This window comes from Prionailurus viverrinus, chromosome D4 (assembly GCF_022837055.1).
Source record: "Prionailurus viverrinus isolate Anna chromosome D4, UM_Priviv_1.0, whole genome shotgun sequence".
In the NCBI taxonomy this organism is placed as follows: Eukaryota; Metazoa; Chordata; class Mammalia; order Carnivora; family Felidae; genus Prionailurus; species Prionailurus viverrinus.
The window spans coordinates 40,678,956-40,698,064 of record NC_062573.1 but is presented as its reverse complement, the minus strand read 5'-3'; the positions used below and the strand labels follow the sequence as shown (position 1 = coordinate 40,698,064).

Here is a 19,109-nt window from a genome sequence, read left to right as displayed (position 1 = left end):
CCAGGATGATGAACAAGAGTTAGACAAAGGGGGATAAAAGGAAAAGAAACAATAAATTTCACACTGATGGGCTTTTCCAGTATCCCGGTGGGAAGAATCCCACGGTGGGGCCATGACACATACTCAGGCAGGCAGTTTTAATTGGCAAGACAACAGACAAACTTGGGATCATGGTCTACTTCCCTTACTAATAAATGTCCCAAATGCTCCTAGCACAAACTGTCAGAACAAATCTAGCTTCCCTCTGACTTTTGTTGATAGGTGGTAACACTCAACTCAACCAAACAAATTATAAGGCTGCTATATCAATGTAACCTCCACTCTCCCGACAGTCAAAAATGTCAGGAAAAATCGAGCGCAGGATCCTCAGTCTCTAACACACACTCTAAACAGAGTGAGGGACACAGCCCCTTGGTGAAGTGACAGAAGGCAGGCTAGATGAGCAGTTCGAAGTTCTCACCTAGAGCTACAGAACTGCCTTCTTTAATCTATTCACTCACATGTTTTGCACATGGATGTGCTATGCTTGATATAATGGCTAACAAGACAAATATGCTTTGTGCACTTAGAGTTTACAGAACTCTAAGGAGAAAGAGACAATACAATAATAATACATTATAGCTGTAATATAATGTGATACGTCCTATGAAAACATCACATAGTGTAGCCTAAAACCATGAAGACAGAGCAGTGTTTTTCAAAACAGAAAGTAGAAACAACCCAAACATCCATCAACTAGTGAATCAATAAACAAATGTGTGGTATATCCATACAAGGGAATATTATTTAGTCATGAAGAGGAATGGACTATTGATACAGGCTACAACATGGATGAACTTTGAAAGAAGTCAGACACAAAACCACATATTGTATTATTCAATTTATATAAATGCCCATTATGAGCAATTCCATAGAGACAGAAAACAAATTAGTGGCTGCCAAGGACTGGAGGATGGGGTGGGGGGAGGCAGATGTAGAATGACTGCTAGTGGGTACAAGATTTCCTTTTGGGATAATAAAAATGTTCTCAAATTAGATAATAGTAATGGCTGCACAATCTTGCAAAGGTATTAAAAAAAACCACTGAACTGTGCACTTTAAAAGGATGAATTTTATGGTAGGTGAATTATATCTCAATTTTAAAAATAGTTAAAGGAGAAAAATCCACAAAGCCTTTAGTGAGGAAAGATGAGCCTGACCTGTACAGAAATAGCATTCCTTGTGAGACTGCACAGGACAGAAGAGGAATAGCATTGGCTCCAACAGAAAATACACTATCCCTTAGCTTCTCATGCCCATGGTTTTCCTTCAATGACATGAAGTTTAGAAACAACATATATGAGGCCTCTGTTATAGTCTCAATAAACAATTGCTCAAGAATATCACAGAACTTACGCTGGAGAGGTTCACAGCTAGGATGCGATTTTCCTAATCCTCTAAGCTAGCAAATCACTGCCATGGTGTCCAGTGGCATGATTACCATCAAATCAAGATTCAAAGAACTGTGGTAGCAGGAGGAAGTACATGGAACCCACAGTGAAGTTCCCGCCTCCTCACTATCACATGGCAGCATTGGAAGGTCATTATTTCCTAATTTGTGTGCATCTCCATCTATCTCAGACACTCCAAATCTTGAATGCCATTGTGATTTAAAGTCTCCCATCCTTCCTCCTGCATTTTGGAGGATCTATGCTTTGGCCAGTTAACTAAAAAAGCAGAACTACATGAACTAAACACTTCAAAGATGCTTTATGGGAAAGACACTGATCAATTTCAATAAAGACCCCAGGTGTGTTTCAATTGATTTGTGAATAGATTTTGCTTAAAAATGTAGAACGTGTAATTAGGAAAAGGATGTTTATACTTTACCAGTTATGGTTTCTTAAATTTTGTATTATACATGAAAAGCCAAGCTCGGGTAATAATTGCATCCGAGACCTCCTTAAAGCAGATGTACTCATCCCAGGGCAGAGTACAATTCTAGACACACAATGGGAGCACAGTAAATGCTTATTGCAATGGACAAGCAATACCTAACAGGCTAGCATCTGGTCAAGAAACTGAAATGCATGTTATAGGGGCTGTTCATCCCCTCTAGGGAAGAGTCAGCCCAAGCCCTCTGCAATGTGGCTTTTGCCTATCTCTCTGACATCATCTCTGCCACATCTGAGACCACACACCAGTCTGCAATCACACTAAACACACCCTACCACACATAAGAGGACAGTCACACTAGTGTTTGGAGTTCTCTGAATCTACCAAGTCCCTCCCTGCTTCCATGCCCCTGATGATGCTATTTCCTTGCTTTTACATCTTGCCTTTCTCCGTGTTTCTACCTGGTTAAATCTTACGTGTCACCTGTCAGCACCAGTATAATTTACTTCAGGAAGCCTCCCTGCTGTCCTCCACTCTTGGCTCTCAGTGTGGGTGAGGAGCCCCTCATATTGCCTTATCTAGTAACCTGTCACATTGTGTTATAATTGTCTGCGCCTTGTCTCCCATCCTAAAGGGTTAATTCCTAGAAGGTAGGGCCATGGCTTTCCTACTCCTAGTACAGTATTAGTCACTGAATAAATGTTAATTGAATGCATGAATGAATGAATGGATGAATTAATGAATCCATTATTTAGTCAAAATTGTGCTTAGCGTGTCATTGCAACAATTTTATTACCAGCTTCAGAAATTTCCTCAAAATTTTAAAACTTAAAGTCAAATAATTACATTGATGAGAAACACCATTAACTTCATTTAAATAAAACTCAGCACCATTATCACATGTAATTTATAACAAAGTTAATCCAACTCATACTTAATGAGATGAATAATTATTATAGTGTCATAAGTTCAGTGGGCATAAAAGTCAGATAGTTAACATAAACAAATATAAGTAATATTGCTTTTATTTAAGCCAAGCAAGTCATTCTTCAGGCCCACTGAGGGAAATGAGAAAAGTAACTAAGCAAAGAAGGAAGGTACTTTCCCCGACTCCTTAATTAGGAGCTGAAGTTGTTTCAGAGGCGAGAGAATCCAACAACCTGTATTTTCAGGAGTGAAGGGCCACAAAATGTCTTCCTTATCCATTTGCTGGATGACCCATTAACCTTAACATTTGCCAAGAACAAAAAAACAAAAAACAATGAAAAGAAGTTGGTCATTGTTTTAAATCTCTCTCCCCAGTAAATCTCTGGAATGGGTTTTCTTTTTGAAGCCCAGAGCCTGAGCACCTGGATGGCATTCAATAGTTGAAGAAGGGACAAAGGAGTCTATTCCAGCATCATGAATTGGAAAAGTACCTGGATACTTTGATCTCCACAGAACTAGATTAAACTCTCAAGTAGAGAATTTTAGAGCAACAAGTCTCAAAATCCTGTCCAGAAAGAAGACTCTACCATCTGACTTCCCAAGCAAGAAATCTAGGAATAATGAGAGAAACCAACACATCATTTTGCTCTGTCCTGATTTTCCCTCTTTCCCTCCCAGATAAACATCACAATCATGCTGGCTTTGATTCCATGTGCCATTCATTCACGACAGTCCCAAAAGGTAGTTGCTACTATGGAGAATCTGCCAATGTGCTCAATGTTATACTACTACTTCCAGCTGCCTCTGAAGGAAGGAGTAAAAAGCCATATTGGATTTCCAACTGGATCCAACAAAAAAAGAAGATGGGAGTTAAGGGCTTTGTTTAGTCAGAGCAAAAGAATAGTTCACTGAGCTTCTAGAAGGCACAAGCGAGCTTTCCAGGTTGGAAGAGAAGCAAAACCAAGAGAGAGAGAAAACAAAAAGAAAACTGAACATTCTTTTTCTGCACTTGGGTTTAATAAACAGAAGGTGCCAACCTAAAATTTTGTAGATAAACGGTCCCTACAGAATTCTATGTGTACATACTTACTGCTTAGGAAAAAAAATAGTGTCACCTTCAGAAGTATGTTGGTCATTAAAATGAACAAAACCAACACTTTTATTTTCTGTTCATACTTATATTACATACATTTCAAATTAGATACTGAGAACTCATTTTTTCATACTTCAGATTGATTTTAATTTCAAGGTTCCTTGTTGAGATACAAGTTTAATAATTATGGTTTGAGGTGAATAAAATTTTTTCAATACACACTCATTGTAATTTTTTGCATTCTTTCTATTAGCATGAGACAGTCATTCTATTTAGTTAATTTAAACTATTTTTAAATTGGCTTTATGCAAACTTGGTATTTGGGATATAATTTGGACTCCCACACATCTTAATTCATTTGGGATCCAATTAAATTATTTTGATATTCCAAAATGCTTAGCTTCCACTCACTTTTCCGATCCCAATAGTTAATCTATTAGATCTAGTATGTAGGAGAGGAAGTCAGGTCAGGTCAGTTAAATAAGGTGCTGGAAGTGTAGTCAAATGAATCTGTTCTGTTCCCCACTGAAACTCCACTTCACATGAACTTGGACTCACCACCAACCCATCTGTGTTTGTGTCTTCATTTAATAAAAAACCTGGTATCAGTGGTCTTATTTCCATGGATCAAAAGGAAGGCACCTTTGATACAAAGCTTATTGGGCTGGAAAGTCCTCGAGGGCCACACTCATTCTTCAACGCTGTGAACACCAGTTCATACCACCTACTCCAGTATTCCAGAGGGCAGAGGAGAGTTGACTAATTTCTTGGCTTAACTGGTTTGCTTTCTAAGAGAAGTGTAAAGCTCTCTAGAGAGAACTATTGATACAAGTTAGTCTTGCCCAGGGCTTCTGAAGTAAACTGTGCCCAACTAGGCACATATAACCCTGACTGTTGGTTTTACAAACAGCAACAATGAAGACATCCACTGAACAAAAGTACAGTGACATACTGGTTAAGAGACACTCCTGGAAGACATACCAGATTCTACATTCCCCTGGTGGAGCTCTACTCGCCACATACGTATATTAAATGTTCCAAGTACTCTTACATTTAAAAAGTCATATTTAGGGGCACCTAGGTGGCTCATTCAGTTGAGCGTCCGACTTCAGCTCAAGTCATGATCTCACGGTTAGTGAGGCTTGCTGCTGAAAACCTGTCAGTGGCGGAGCCTGCTTCGGATCTTCTGTTGCCATCTCTCTGCCCCTCCCCGGCTTACGCTCTCTCAAAAATAAATAAACATTAAAAAGATATACAAAAATAAAAAATAAAAAAATACAAGGTATATGTGACTTTGTTTTATACATTTTCCAAATCTATTGGGCCACAAAACTTTCTTTGTGCCACTACATTTTCTAGTTCTAATCAATGCGTACATCTTTGATTTTTGTATATTGATCTTGATGCTAAACAAAAACAAAATTATAAAATATTTAGAAATTTAAAAAATGTTCAGGTCATCACAGAGAAAGTAAAACTTTATTAAATGATATAAAATGAAACTTTAATACAGAAATATTTCACATTCCTGGGAAGACTCAATAGTGTACAAGTTGTCAAGTTTGCACCAATTACTCTTTAAATTCATGCAAATTACAATCGCACCTCAATAGTATTTTTCAGGTATAATCTCACGTGTTTACTCTAAAATTCCTATGGAAAATAAAATTTGTAAGAACCGTCAAAATATTTAAAAAGAAAAAAGATTCAAGAGTGCCTGGGTGGCTCATTCAGTTAGGCGTCCAACTTTGCCTCATGTCATGATCTCGCAGTTCATGAGTTCGAGCCCTGTGTCGGGCTCTGTGCTGACAGCTCAGAGCCTGGAGCCTGCTTTGGATTCTTCTCCCTCTTCCTCTACCCCTCCCCTGGCTCACACTCTGTCTCTCTCCCTGTCTCAAAAATAAACATTAAAAAAACTTTTTTTTTAAGAAAAAAGATGCAAAATGATAAAATTTGGTGACAAATATCAAGACAGAGTATATAACTATTGTAATTCAAATATTGCCATCTTGATTATAAATTAAAAATAACTAACGAGCCCAAAACCCAACCCATGAATATATGAGAATGGATATTAAAAATCTATTAAAATCTCTTTAATATTCTAAGATTTAACATTTCAAACCCGTGGAAGAAAGATAAATAATCGATATAATTAGGAAAGTCATTGGCTATTTAGAGAAGAGTAAAGCTGGATTTTCACTTTACAGGATTCACAAAATCAAGTTTCAGATAAACTACACAAATATAGAGAAAATTACAAAATTTTTAAAGTAAATATTGAGGAATACTTAATCCTTTAGGATATGATAGGCCTTTTAAAAACAAACACAAAGGAAAAAATCATGAAGGTAAAAGCTGACAAATTTGGCAACATCCAAACTAAAACTTTCTGCAAGAGTGAGGACACGACAAATAAATTAAAAATAAATAAATGTCTTTTTACCAAAAGAAATATTTGCATCTTGTGTAACAGAAAAAAGACTAGTAATCATATAAATAACATCTGTAAAACAAAATAAGCCAATAGACTTATAGGTTAAATAAAAAATAGGTGATTCACAGGTGATATGCAAATAGCCAATTTACATGTAAAATATATGCAACAGCAAAAGTAAATTTGTTTAATAAGATATAATGTGGACCCTAGTCATAAGGTTAGAGGTCGAACCAACTTGCAGAAAAACATGGACAGAATAATATGTATATAAACAAATACATATCCAGATACATGTACAGACAATAACACATGTAAATGGATATAAACATTATCATGGTATAGGGGTAGAAGGAGCAGGTGGACATGAAAAAGACTGAGGGTAGAAGAAGAGGACATGTCTACAATGGTTTGTTTTCCTTCCCTATGTAATTTGAAAAGTCAGTGTCAAAATAGGAAAAGAAGCCACCAAATGCACTACTCAAACGTAAAACCTTCCAACTTAGGGCACTGGAAAAAGAGAAAATTAAACAAAGCAACCAGAAAGAAATGATAAAAAGAAATACGACGTAAGCTAATGAAGTGAAAAGTGAAACAGAGAAATCAGCTGCACTACAAGTGTGTACTTTGAAAAGATTAAAAAAGAGCAACAAAGCGGGGAGGAGCCAAGATGGCGGATACAGCCAGATCACACTAACCATCCTGCACACCTAGAAAACCCATTTGAGGATTAGCACAGCAATCGGCACAACCTGAACCACAGAACTCAGAAGGTACGCGGTGCGGAGAGGTGAACTGGGGAAGAGAGAAGCCGCAGGGCCGGAGCTGTTTTTGCTTGTGAAGCGAGGACGGAGATGGGGGGTGGGGAGAATATGGGAAAAGCACCCCCCCCCCCCAAAAAAAAAGCTGGAGAGAAAGTGGCAACAACTACAGGGATTGAACTAAAAAGGGAGAAAGAGGAAAAGAGAGGGTTTAAATGCCATTAAGATTCTATAAACAGGGGGAGTGCAGAGTCTGAAACTCCGCAGCTCGTTACCTGGAGGTGTTCTGGTGTCAAAGGCGAATCCCCAGGAGCAGAGTGAAGTCCGGGGGTCTTTGGGCCACATGGGAGAGGTGGTTCCCCTGCTGGGAGGACACCTGGCAGAGGCTGTGTGCCCCCCCACAACAGGCAAAGGCCCCAGTGGACCCGGGAGAAAAACCACATTCACTGGTGCTGGAACAAGGTAGTTGGGGGTGAAGCCTGGTGCCAGATGCGTGTTGTGATACCATAATCCCTGAAATGCTGCTACTGCACAATCGCGTGAAGTTTTTCTGGGGCGGGCTGGCACCCAGCCACAGTCTCTGGGTGTCCACAGCAGCACGCTCCCACAAATATTCCCAGGGGTGGAGACCCCAGGTCTCTGTGAGAGGACCCGCAGAGGGGCAGAACGAGTCAAAGCCGCAGTCCCTCAGAAGTAAGGGGTCGGGAAAAACAGCCGCATCTGAGATAAAACTCAGGAGGGAGGTGCTGCCTGCGGCTTGGTCACGGACAGTGTAAAAGCAGGGAGTGGATGGAAGCCGAAGACAAAGGACAGGTGCATGATTGCCGATCAGGGAGGACAGAGTTCCAACATTAGAGAGGGGGTAGCTGGGTGACGCCATTTTTACCGTCCCGCGCATGCGCATAGGCACCTACAAGCTCCACAACAATTCACCCCAATAGGCTAGCAGCGCCATCTAGTGATGAATGGAGCCATTACACTAAGCCCCGCCCAACTGGGCCAACCTAGCTCTTCAAGAATACAAGTCTCTCTGCCTGCTTAGTTTATGGGCTATAAAGCACTTCATAGTTTGACTTCTAGGGGAAAACAAAGTAATTTCAATCATATTTCAGTCTGTTCACTGATCCATCTATTCAAATTTGTTTGGCTCTTTTTCGTTTCTTTTTCTCGAATACAGAAAGAAAAAATTTATTTTTATTTTCAATTTTTATTAAAAATATTTTTCTTTAATTTTTCTACTATATTTTTTATTTTTGTAATTTTTTCCAAATTCTGTGTTACTTCCATCATTTCATTTTATTCTATTTCAGTGTATTCATTTTTTCAAATTTTCAAATGATTTCCTTTTTTTTTTCTTTCCCCTTTTTTCTCTAATCTATCAAACCCCTTTTAGCACCCAGACCAAAACACACCTAGGACCTAGCATCATTTGTTTGATTCGTGTGTGTGTGTGTGTGTGTGTGTGTGTGTGTGTGTGTGTTGTTTTTAATATTTTAATTTTAATTTTTAAATTTTAATTGTTTAAAAATTTTTTTTACCTCATTAATTTATTTTCTTCCTTCAAAATGATGAAATGAAGGAATTCACCCCAAAAGAAAGAGCAGGAAGAAACGATAGCCAGGGACTTAACCAACACACATACAAGCAAGATATCTGAACCAGAATTTAGAATCAGATAATAAGAATACTAGCTAGAGTCAAAAATAGATTAGAATCCCTTTATGTGGAGATAGAGGAAGTAACAGCTATTCAGGATGAAATAAAAAATGCTATAATTGAGCTGCAAACTCGAATAGGTGCCACAGCAGCCAGGATGGATGTGGTAGAGTGGAAAATCAGTGAAACAGAGGACAAACTTATGGAGAATAATGAAGCAGAATAAAAGAGGGAGACTGAGGCAAAACAGCATGATTTAAGAATCAGAGAAATCAGTGACTCATTAAAAAGGAACAACATCAGAATCATAGGGGGTCCCAGAAGAGGAGGAGAGAGAAAAAGGGGTTAGAAGGGTTATGGGAGAAAATCATAGCAGAACATTTTCCCAACCTGAGGAAAGACACAGACATCAAAATCCAGGAAGCACAGAGGACTCCCATTAGATTCAACAAAAAGCAACCATCAAAAAGGCATATCATAGTCAAATTCACAAAATACACAGACAAGGAAACACTCATGAAAGCAGCAAGGGAAAAAAAAGTCCTTAACCTACAAGAGAAGACAGATCAGGTTTGCAGCAGACCTATCCACAGAAACTTGGCAGGCCAGAAAGGAGTGGAAGGATATATTGAATATGCTGAATCAGAAAAATATGCAGCCAAGAATTCTTTATCCAGCAAGGCTGTCATTCAAAATAGGAGAGATTAAGTTTCCCAGACAAAAAAAAATTAAAGGAGTTCATGACCACTAAACCAGCCCTGTAAGAAATTTTAAGGGGGATTCTCTGAGAGGAGAAAAGATGGAAGGAAGGAAGGAAGGAAGGAAGGAAGGAAGGAAGGAAGGAAGGAAGAAGGAAGGAAGGAAGGAAAAAAGGAGGGAGGGAAGAAGGAATACAGACAGACCAAAAGCAACAAAGACTAGAACAGACCAGAGAATATGACCAGAAACTCCAACTGTACAAGCAACATAATGGCAATAAGTTCATATCTTTCAGTATTCACTCTAAACGTCAATGGACTCAATGCTCCAATCAAAAGACATAGGGTAACAGAATGGATAAGAAAACAAGATCTATCTATACGCTATTTACAAGAGACCCACTTGAGACCTAAATACACCTTCAGATTGAAAGTAAGGGGGATGGAGAACCATCTATCATGCTAATGGTCAACAAAAGAAATCCGAAGTAGCCATACTTATATCAGACAATCTAGACTTTAAAATAAAGACTGTAACAAGAGTTGAAGAAAGGCATTATATCATAACTAAGGGATCTATCCACCAAGACCTAGCAATTGTAAACATTTATGCTCCAAATGTGAAACACCCAAATATATAAATCAATTAATCACAAACATAAAGAAACTCATTGATAATAATACCATCATGGGTGGGGGGGGGGGGACTTCAACACCCCACTTACAACAGTGTACAAATCATCTAATCAGAACATCAACAAGGAAACAATGGCTTTGAATGACACACTAGGTCAGATGGACTTAACAGATATATTCAGAACATTTCTAAAGCCACAGAATATACATTCTTCTCCAGTGCACATGGAAAGTTCTCCAGAATAGACCACATACTGGGACACAAATCAGTCCTCAACAAGTACAAAAAGATCGAGATCATACCATGCATATTTTCAGACCACAATGCTATGAAACTCGAAATCAACTGCAAGAAAAAATTTGGAAAGGTAACAAATACTTGGAGACTAAAGAACATCCTACTAAAGAATGAATGGGCTAACCAAGAAGTTAAAGACGAAATTAAAAAGTACATGGAAGCCAATGAAAATGATAACACCCCAGCCCAAAACCTCTGGGATGCAGCAAAGGCAGTCATAAGAGGGAAGTATATAGCAATCCAGGCCTTCCTAAAGAAGGAAGAAAGGTCTCAGATACATAACCTAACCTTATACCTTAAAGAGCTGAAAAAAGAACATCAAATAAAACCCCAAACCAGCAGAAGACAGGAAATAATAAAGATTAGAGCAGAAATCAGTGCTATCAAAACCAAAAAACCAGTAGAACAGATCAAGGAAACCAGAAGCTGGTTCTTTGAAAGAATTAACAAAACTGGTAAACCACTAGCCAGTTTGATCAAAAAGAAAAAGGAAAGGACCCAAATAAATAAAATCAAGAATGAAAGAGGAAAGGGGCGCCTGGGTGGCGCAGTCGGTTAAGCGTCCGACTTCAGCCAGGTCACGATCTCGCGGTCCGTGAGTTCGAGCCCCGCGTCGGGCTCTGGGCTGATGGCTCAGAGCCTGGAGCCTGTTTCCGATTCTGTGTCTCCCTCTCTCTCTGCCCCTCCCCCGTTCATGCTCTGTCTCTCTCTGTCCCAAAAATAAATAAACGTTGAAGAACTGAGATTCTTTAAAAAAAAAAAAAAAAAAAAAAAAAAAGAATGAAAGAGGAGAGATCACAGCCAACACAGCAGAAATAAAAATAATAAGGGAATATTATGATCAATTATACGCCAATAAAATGGGCAATCTGGAAGAAATGGACAAATTCCTAGAAACATATACACTAACAAAACTGAAACCAGAAGAAACAAATTTGAACAGACCCATAGCCAGTAAAGAAATTGAATTAGTAATAAAAAATCTCCCAAAAAACAAAAGCCCAGGGCCAGATGGCTTTCCAGGGGAATTCCACCAAACATTTAAGGAAGTTAACACCTGTTCTCTTGAAGCTGTTCCAAAAAATAGAAACGGAAGGAAAACTTCCAAACTCTTTCTATGAAGCCAGCATTACCTTGATTCCAAAACCAGGGACCCCACTAAAAAGGAGAACTATAGACCAATTTCTCTGATGAACATGGATGCAAAAATCCTCAACAAGATATTAACCAACCGGATCCAACAACACATTAAAAAATTATTCACCACGACCAAGTGGGATTCATACCTGGGATGCAGGGCTGGTTCAATATCCGCAAGACAATGAATGTGATTAGTCACATCAATAAAAGAAAGGACAAGAACCACATGAGATCCTCTCAATAGATGCAGAGGAAGCATTTGACGAAATACAGCATTCTTTCTTGATAAAAACCCTTAAGAAAGAAGGGATAGAAGGAGCATACCTCGAGATCATAAAAGCCATATATGAAAGAACCAATGCTAATATCATCCTCAGTGGGGGGAAAACAGACTTTTCCCCCTAAGGTCAGGAAGACAGGGATGCCCACTCTCACCACTGTTATTCAACATAGTATTGGAAGTCTTAGCCTCAGCAATCAGACAACACAAAGAAATAAAAGGCATCCAAATCGGCCAGAAGGTCAAACTTTCATTCTTTGCAGATGACATGATACTCTATATGGAAAACCCAAACATTCCACCAAAAAAATGCTAGAACTGATTCATGAATTCAGCAAAGTTGCAGGATTTAAAATCAATGCACAGAAATCAGTTGCATTCCTATACACAAACAATGAAGCAACAAAAAGAGAAATCAAGGACTCGATCCCATTTACAATTGCACCAAAACCCATAAAATACCTAGGAATAAATCTAACCAAAGAGGTGAAAAATCTATACACTTAAAACTATAGAAAGCTTATGAAAGAAATTGAAGGAGATACAAAAAAATGGAAAAAGATTCCATGCTCCTGGATAGGAAGAACAAATATTGTTAAAATGTCAATACTACCCAAAGCAATCTAAATATTCAATGCAATGCCTATCAAAATAACACCAACATTCTTCACAGAGCTAGAACAAACAATCCTAAAACTTGCATGGAATCAGAAAAGACCATGAATAGCCAAAACAATCTTGAAAAAGAAAACCAAAGCAGGAGGCATCACAATCACAGACTTCCAAGTTGTATTACAAAGCGGTAATCATCAGGACACTAAGGTACTGGCACAAAAAACAGACACTCAGATCAATGGAACAGAATAGAGAACCCAGAAATGGACCCACTAACATATGGCCAACTAATCTTTGACAAAGCAGGAAAGAATACCCAATGGAATAAAGACAGTCTCTTCAGCAAGTGGTGGTGGGGAAACTGGACAGCGACATGCAGAAGAATGAACCTGGACCACCTTCTTACACCAGACACAAAAATAAACTCAAAATGGTTGAAAGACCTAAATATAAGACAGGAAGCCATCAAAATCCTTGAGGAGAAAGCAGGCAAAAACCTCTTTGATCTTGGCCACAGCAACTTCTTACTCAATATGTCTCCAGAGGCAAGGGAAACAAAAGAAAAACGAACTAACAATCAGCAAAACCAAAAAGCAACTGACAGAATGGGAGAAGATATTAGCAAACAACATGTCAGATAAAAGGTTAGAATCCAAAATCTATAAAGAACTTATCAAACTCAATACCCAAAAAACAAATAATCCAGTGAAAAAATAGGCAAAAGACATGAATAGACGCTTCTCCAAAGAAGACCTCTAGATGACCAACTGACACATGAAAAAATGCTTAACATCACTCATCGTCAGGGAAATACAAATCAAAACCACAATGAGATACCACCTCACACCCTCAGAATTGCTAACATTAACATCTCAGGCAACAAAAGATGTTGGCAAGGATGCGGAGAAAGTGGATCTCTTTTGCACTGCTGGTGGGAATGCAAACTGGTGCAGCCACTCTGGAAAACAGTATGGAGATTCCTCAAAAAATTAAAAATAGAACTACCCTACAACCCAGCAACTGCCCTACTAGGCATTTACCCAAGGGATACAGGGATGCTATTTTGAAGGGGCACATGCACCCCAATGTTTATAGCAGCACTATCAACAATAGCCAAAGCATGGAAAGAGCACAAATGTCCATCGATGGATGAATGGATAAAGAAGATGTGGTGTGTGTGTGTGTGTGTGTGTGTGTGTGTGTATATATATATATATATATATATATATACACACATGGTGTGTGTATATATATATACATATATACACACACACACACACACACACACACACACACACACACACACACACAATAGAGTATTACTCGGCAATCAAAGAGAATGAAATCCTGCCATCTGCAACTATGTGGATGGAACTAGAGGGTATTATGCTAAGCAAAATTAGAGCAAGACAAATATCATATGACTTCACTCATATGAGGACTTTAAGACACAGAACAGATGATCACAAGGGAAGGGAAGCAAAAATAATATAAAAACAGGGAAGGGGACAAAACATAAGAGACTCTCAAATATGGAGAACAAACAGAGGGTTACTGGAGGGTTTGTGGGAGGGGGGATGGGCTAAATGGGTAAGGGGCATTAAAGAATCTACTCCTGAAATCATTGCTGCACTATATGTAACTAACTTGGATGTAGATTAAAAAAATAAAATTAAATAAAAAAATTTTGAAAAAGATCAACGAAGTTGACATAGTTAAACTGACCAAAAGAAAAAGACTCAAATTACTAAAATTAAGAATGAAAGAGAAGAAATTTCTACTGACATTATAGAAATTAAAATGTAAGAATATCATTAAAAACTATATGCCAAAAAATTAAATAACTTAGATGCAACTGGAAGATTCCTAGAAAGACACAAACTATGGAAACTCATGAAGAAGAAATTTAAAAACCTGAATAAGCCTGTAACTATTGAAGCCCAGGCCTGGATGGCTTCACTGGTGAATTCTATGAAATGCTGAAAGAAGAATTAATGCCAACTCTTTACAAACACTGCCAAAACAGAAAATGAGAAAATACATCCCAACTCGTTGTATGAGGCCATTATTACCCCAGTTCCAAAATCAGACAAAGGTATCACAAGATAAGAAGACTATAGTCCAATATCTCTTATGAATTAAATGCAAAAATGCTCAACAAAATACTAGCAAACGGATTCTAACAATATACATAAAAGATTATATAAATCATGACCAAGGGGCACTAATCTCAGGAATGGGAGGTAGCATTAACATCCAAAAATCAATGTAATATACCGTATCATGAGAATAAAGAACAAACGCACAAATCATCTCAATAGACACAGAAAAAGTATATGGCAAAATCCAACACCTTTTCATAACAAAAACATTCAACAAAGTACAAATGGAACTTCCTTCTATTGATAGAAGGGCATCTACCAAACAAACCAACAAAGAATCCCACAGTCATCATACTTAACAATGAAAGACAAATGTTTTCTCTCTAAGATCAAGAAAAACAAGGATGTCTGATCTCACCACTTTTGTTCAACCTTGCACTGGTTGTTCTAGTGATGGCAATCAGGCAAGAGCATACAGATTGGAAAGAAGTAGCAAAGCTATGACTATTTGCTGGCAACAAACGTGTATATAAGAAAATCCTAAGTCTCTAGGTCACCAAAAATCTTCCAGAACTAATTAAATTCAGCAAGAATACAAACAAAAAAATCAATACACAAAAACCAGTCCTATTTCCATACACTTGCAATAAAGAATTTGAAGACGAAATTGAGAAAACAATTCCATTTGCAATAGGATTAAACATAATAAAATATTTAGGAATAATTTAATAAAGCAAGGGCTAAAATTATGTTCTGCGATACTACAAAACGTCATTGAAAGAAATTCAGAGTCTATGTAAAGATTAAAGACATCCCAGTTTCATGGATCAGAAGACTTAATATTGTTAGGATGGCACATTCCCTACATCTTTTGATCTACAGAGTTAACACAATATCAAAATCCCAGCTGGCTTCTGTGCAGAAATTGATAAGCTGTTCCCAAGATTCATCTGGATGAATCAATTAAAACAGTCTTAGAAAAAAAAAAAAACTGGAAGACTCATATTCCTGACACAAAATGCACTACAAAACTACAGTTGTCAAGACAGTGTGGTACTGATATCAAAAATAGGCACATAGATCAATGGAAAGGAATCAAGAGCCCATAAATAAACCCATATACCTATGGGGAATTGATTTTTGACAAGAGTGCCAGTACCAACCAATGGGAAATGAAGAGTCTTTTCAACAAATGGCACCAAGACAATCGGACAGCCACAGGCAAAAGGACGTTGAGCTCCTATGTCACAACACATACAAAAAATTAACTCAAAATGAATCAAAGGCCTAAATGTAAGGGTTAAAACTACAAACTCCTAAAAGAAACATAGGTACTAATTTTTATACCTTTGGATTAGTTGGTGGTTTCTTACACATACCGCTAAATGCACAGACAACTAAACATAGGTAAATTGGACTTTATGAAAATTAAAAACTTTTTTGGGTTATACAACATTATGACGAAAATGGAAAGACAAACTATAAAACCCACAGAGTGGGACATTTGATATGCAAATCATATATATGATAAAAAATTTGTATCAAGAATATATAAAGGACTCAAATTCAGTAGTAAGGAGCCAATGAATTTTAAAATGGGCAAATGTAAGAACAGACATTTCTCAAAAAGATATATAAAGGACCAATAGGCAACTAAAAAGATGTTTTATTTCGTGTTAAGCCATGTTAAGGCATGATATTAATGAAAACCAAAATCACAATGAGATACTTCACACCCACTAGGAGGGCTATAATCATAGGGACGGATAATAACAAGTGTTGATGAGGATCTGAAGAAACTCTGTCATACACTGCTGGGAGAAATGTAAAATGGTACCCCCTCCTTTGAAAACAGTCTGCTTAAATACAGAGTTTCCAAGTGACCCAGGAAGTGCACTCTTGGGTATATATCCTAGAGAAATGGAAACATGTTCACATAAAAACTTGTACATAAATGTTCATAGTAGCATTAATCATAATAGTCAAAAGGTGGAAAGTCAAATGTCCATCAACTGATGAATGGATAAAATGTGGTCCATTCATACAACTAAAAGTCATCCATCCATAAAAAGAAAGTAAGTTATGATTTGTGTTACAACAGAGAAGAATCTTGAAAACATGCCAAATAATAGAAGCCAGGCACAAAAAGCCACATACTGTATGATTCCATTCATATGAAATGTCCAGAATGGGCAAATACATAGAAACAGAAGGTGAGTTAGTAATTGCCTTGGGCTTTTAGAGATGGAAGAAGTAAGGAGTGGCTGCTATTACATATGGGATTTCTCTTAGAGATGATACGATATTCTAAAATTGATTGTGTGATGCTTTCACAGTTCTGTGAATATACCAAAACCCTTGAATTGTATGCTTTTTATTGTACACCTTAAATGAGTAAACTGCAGGATATATTAATTACAGCTCAATAAAGTTGTTTAAAAAGAGAGGATAAGGCCTGCACACCTCCCACTGTTTTTTTACAGTTAGGTGCAACTAGCTTTAAAGCAATTCTCTACCCTGCTTCCTTTGTGATTTGTTGAACATCTGTACCTTCTGTGTATATATAAAAATTTGTAGTACTCTTGCACCTATTTCCTCATCAGATAACCTGAGTTCTTTATATACTCAATTAGAAAAGAAAAGAGAAATTAGAAAAATATATGACTTAATACTGGAAGTTCTGCTCCGCTGCATAGAGATTATTCTGGAAAAAAAAAAACAAAACTGGGCAAGAACAGGAGAAATAGGCTGAATTCCGAATAGGTTACTGCTTCCAAGGACAAAGAAGGCACCATCTGTAACACGCATCTTTATTTAGCAATAAAGAACTTGTTCCTAAGAGGAAAATACCTCTTGAACTAAACCAAATAGGCCCCTCTACCAGGAGAGGGGATTCGGCCTCCCACTTGACTCCCCAGAAGTGGATTTCACAAATCTACATGCAACCCAGAATTGAACCGCATTATCTACTCACAATAAAATTGTGGGCCTTAAGTACCCCATTTTTATTCCTTCATCTTGCCTGCCAGAGATTCTATTGATGAACCAAATAATAGAGGAAAATGTGAACGGCCTATGGCTGCTTCCTTGTCAAAAATGGAAAGAAAAAAAAAAAAAGAAAGAAAGAAAAGATCTCCAATTACACACATTAGCCTTAATTTTGGCCTTTGGATGATCAGATAATGTTTCTGCCCATGAAATGAATTCTTGTGGCAAGTCCATGCTTTCCAGTGTCAAAAATAAAAGCTTCCAATTAACTGTCAAAAGCTTTTCCAGCATCTGGAGACAGGAGTAAATTGGAATCTTTTATATTGGTAGCTTTTGACATTATATTAAACAATCTTCTAGGGTTGTCATGGTCCATTCTTTGTATCTATCTCAAATGGTTTGTGTTTATCAATTGTTTTATTAGGCAATCTAATCTTTTAGCTCAATTTCGACATTTCTTATATTTGAGTAAAGTCGAGGGACCTTTTTGCTACCGTGCAATCATCTTCACGTTGTTTTCAGGAGGACAAAGCCAGGGATATGTTTTAGAGTATAAGAGGGGTTTGTGTGTGTTTGTAGTTGGTGGTGATGGTGGTGGTGGTGTTTATGATTTTTTGTTTGTTTGGGTTGGTTTTGGGGGGGGGGGTTGGCCTTTTCTTTCTTTAAAAAGTCAGTCCTGCTTAGGGTTACATGCTGTAGCCTCAGCACCAGCAACCAGAGTACTATGTAGACAATGAATCAGATACTGTAGATTGCTGTAATCTCTTCTACAAGGAAAGGTAAATATCAGAGCTATTGATCCATGCTTACGTACTTCTTTCCGAGCCTGAGATTTTTCTCTTGCAAATAGAAAATGCTGCATGGAAGCATTTCCCGTTTCCCAGTATCTTCTCTACTCTCAAGGATTTTCTTTGTTTTACATTTGAAAAAGTAATCAAGTAACATAAATTTATGAGCTCAGGATTTTTCCCTTGCTCTTAACTCTAAAACTTTTCAAGAAGAGTTAGAAGCAAAGAGGCCTCTTTTTTTTTTAAATTTTATTTCTTCATATGTTAATATCTGGGGCTATTTTCTCATTTGATTTCTGTTTTCTTTGTTCCTCTTTCATAAGAATGTCTGCATTTACCACATTTAACTTGTGTTCCTTTTGGATTCATAAACGCATATATTTTTCTTTAATCAAACTTCGTGTTCCCTGGGAAGCTAAAAATCATTCCAGGCTGAGTGTATTCTGTATTAACAAAAATATATATATAGTGAAATCATTTGTATTCATTTTTCAGAATACTTCTCAGCCCAGTTTTGAAAGTCTTTACATTATTGGATTTGTTCATTTGAATTTTTTTCACTAATGTAATTCAAATATGCAGACGACCAACCATATAGATGTGAAAAGAACCGGAGCAATCATACCTAGAAGGGAGAGGAGTGATTCCTTTAGAGCAAATAAGTAAAGAGAAGCAGTGTGAAGGCATAAGCTCCCTGGTGCTCTTCCTCCCAGTCTCTGAGCACTTTCTGGCTGAACCAGATGAGGCTTTTCACCTGATCTGGTCCACCTTGCTGGGCCAGAACACACTCTAGGGCCAGAAATAACTGGTAAATA

General features: G+C 37.6%; 1 long non-coding RNA gene across 2 annotated transcripts in view; it reads left to right on the top strand.

Moving 5' to 3' along the window:
• Window positions 1-19,109, top strand: part of LOC125150356 (uncharacterized) — a 39,425-nt gene that overhangs the window by 5,654 nt on the left and 14,662 nt on the right. For both annotated transcript variants that reach the window (XR_007146329.1, XR_007146328.1), the window contains exons 2-3: window positions 4,505-4,506; window positions 6,998-7,105. This is a non-coding gene — a long non-coding RNA (uncharacterized LOC125150356). The remainder of the gene's footprint in view (window positions 1-4,504; window positions 4,507-6,997; window positions 7,106-19,109) is intronic.